Consider the following 3,408-nt stretch of genomic DNA (forward strand, 5'->3'; position numbering starts at 1 on the left):
GTGATCACAAGGGTTTGGAGCATTGTGATGACAGAGGTCATGGATCATTTTGATTTCAAGGAGCATGGAGCATTTTGATGACAAGGGCATGTAGCAATATGACGCCAAGGTTCATGGAGTATTGTGATGACAAAGGAAAAGGAGTATTGTGATGACAAGCGCATATAGGATTGTAATGACAAAGTCATGTAGCATATTGCTGACAAAGGCATGGAGCATTGTGATGACATGTATCATGGAGCACTGTGATGACACGCGTCACGGAGCATTGTGAATAGAGGGGTCACGGAACATTGTGATGACAAGGGCATGGATCATTGTGATGACAATTGTCATGGAGCACTGCGCTGAAAATGTTCATGGAGTGTAGTGATGACAGGTGTCATGGAGCATTGTGATGACTAGGGAATTGGACATTGTGATGACAAGAGTCCCAGATGATTGTGTTGTCAGGTGTCATGGAGTGTTGTGATGACAGTGGTCATGGAGCATTGTGATGATATTGGCCACAGAGCATTGTGATGAGAAGTTCGTGGAGCATTGGGCTGAAAATGTTCATGGATTATTGTGATGACATGGGTCATGGAGCATTGTGATGACAAGGGAATGGAGCAGGGTGATGACAAGGTCCTGGAGCATTGTGATGAGAAGACCATGGAGACTTGTGATGACAAGTCTCATGGAACATTCTGATGAAAATGGACTTGGAGCATTGTGATTACAGGGGTGTTGGAGCATTGTGATTACAAGGGCATGGAGCATTGTGATGAGAAGGCCATGGAACATTCTGATGACATGCGTCATGGAGCTTTTTGATGACAAGGGCAAGGAGCATTGTGATTTCAGTGATCTTGGAGCATTGTAATGAAAAGGGCATGGATTATTGTGATGAAAAATTCATGGAGCCTTTTCATGACAGGGTTCAAGGAGCATACTGATGACAAGTGTCAGGGATCATTGTGATGACAAGTGTATTGAGCATCTTGATGACAAAGATCTTGGAGCACTGTGATGAGAAGACCATGGATAATTGTGATGATGAGCGTCATCGGGTGTTGTGATGATAAGTGTTATGGAACATTGTGATCCCAAGGGTTTGGAGCATTATGATGATAGAGGTCATGGAGTATATTGATTTCATTGTGCTTAAAATAGCCTGAAGCATTATGATGATGTGCATGATGCATTGAGATGACAGGGTTCATGGTGCATTGAGATGAAAAGGGGCATTCAGCATTGTGTTTACAGGGGTCTTGGAGCATTGTGATGAAAAGGGCTTGGATCATTTTGATAAGTGTCATGGAGCATTGGGATGAAAATGTACATGAAGTATTGTGATGACAGGGGTCATGGAGCATTGTGATGACAGAGGTCATGGAGAATTTTGATTTCCTTGTGCTGACAATAGCCTGAAGCATTATGATGATGGGCATGATGCATTGTGATGACAGAGTTCATGGATCATTGAGATGAAAAAGGGCATGGGGCATTGTGATTAAGGGGTCTTGGAGCATTTTGATGACAAGAGAAAGGAGCATTTTCATGAGAAAGCCATGGAACATTCTGATGACATGTGTCATAGGGCTTTGTGAAGACACGCGCATGGAACATTGTGATTACAGGGGTCTTGGAGCATTGTGATGACAAGGGTCATGGAGCCTTGTGGTGACAAGGCCGTGGAACATTGTGATGGCAGTGGTCATGGAGCATTGTTATCAGAGGGGTAATGGAGCATTGTGATGAGAAGGGCATGGAGCATTGTGATTACAAGCTTTATGGTGCATGGCGATGAGTAATTTGTGGACCATTGTGATGAAAAGTGCGTGGCACATTTTGATGACAAGAGTCATGGAGCATTTTTCTGACAAACACATGGAGCATTGTGATGACAAGTATTACGGAGCATTTTGATGAAAATATCATGGAGCATTGTGGTTACAGAGGTCACAGAGCCTTGTGACGAAGCGGGCATGGACCATTGTGATGACAAATGTTATGAAGCATTGTGATGCCTAGAGTCACGGAGCATTGTGATGACAGGGGTCATGGAGCTTTGTGATGACAAGTGCATGGAGTAATGTGATGAGAGTGTTCATGGAGCATTGTGATGACAATGATATGGAGCCTTGTGATGCCAAGGGTCATGGAGCTTTATGATGACAAGTCATGGAGCATTTTGATGACAAGGACATGGTGCATTGTGATGAGAAAGGCAGGGAGCATTTTGATGACCGGGTCAAGCAGCAAGTTAATGAAAAGTGTAATGGAACATTTTGATGGCAGGGGTTACAGAACATTGTGATGTCAGGGTTCTTGGAGATTTGGGATGAAAAGGGTCATGGAGCATTTTGATGACAGGGGTTATGGAACATTGTGATGTCAGGTGTCAGGGAACATTGTTAGGATAAGAGGATGTAGCATTGTGATGACAGGGTCATGGAACATTGTGATTACATGTGTGAGGTAGTATTGTGATGACTAGTGATGGAACATTGTGATATCTCTGGTGAGAGAGCATTTTGATGAGAAGTGCATGGACAATTGTTATTACAAGGTTTATGGAGCATTGCAATGACAAGGTTGTGTACTGTTGTGATGAAATGTGCGTGGCACATTGTGATGACAAGGGTCATGGAGCATTGTTCTGACAAAGACAAGGAGCATTGTGATGACAAGGGTCACAGAGAATTGTGATGAAAATTTCATGGAGCTTTGTGGTTACAAAGGTCACAGAGCGTTGTGAGGACTCGGGCATGGACCATTGTGATGACACACGTTATGAAGCATTGTGATGACTGGAGTCACGGAGCATTGTGATGACAGTTGTCATGGAGCATTGTGATGACAAGGGCATGGAACATTGTGATGGCAGGGGCATGTAGCATTGGTCTGACAAGTTACATAGATTATTGTGATGACATTGAGCATGGTGCATTGTGATGACAAGGGCATGGAGCATTGTGATAAGTAGGTCATGGAGTATTGTGAAGTCAGGTGTCAGGGAGCATTGTGATGAAATATGTCATGGTCCATCGCGATGACAAAGGCATGGAGCATTGTGATGCCAAATGTAAGGGAGGATTGTGATGACAAATATAATGGAGCATTGTGATGATTAGGGCTTGGAGCATTATGATGACAAGGGCCATTGAAAATTTTCATGACAAGGTCGTGAAGCATTGTGATGACAAGGTCCTGGAGCATTGTGATGAGAAAACCATGGAAAGTTGTGATGACCATTCTCATGGAGCTTACTGATGAAAAGGGGCATGGAGCATTGTGAATACAGGGGTCTTGGAACATTGTGCTGACAAGGGCATGGAGCATTGTGAGGAGAAGACCAAGGAGCATTCTGATGGCATGCGTCATTGAGCTTTGTGATGACAAGGGCATGGAGCATTGTGATTA

The sequence above is a fragment of the Mesoplodon densirostris genome, unplaced genomic scaffold, assembly GCF_025265405.1.
Source record: "Mesoplodon densirostris isolate mMesDen1 unplaced genomic scaffold, mMesDen1 primary haplotype scaffold_37, whole genome shotgun sequence".
In the NCBI taxonomy this organism is placed as follows: domain Eukaryota; kingdom Metazoa; phylum Chordata; class Mammalia; order Artiodactyla; family Ziphiidae; genus Mesoplodon; species Mesoplodon densirostris.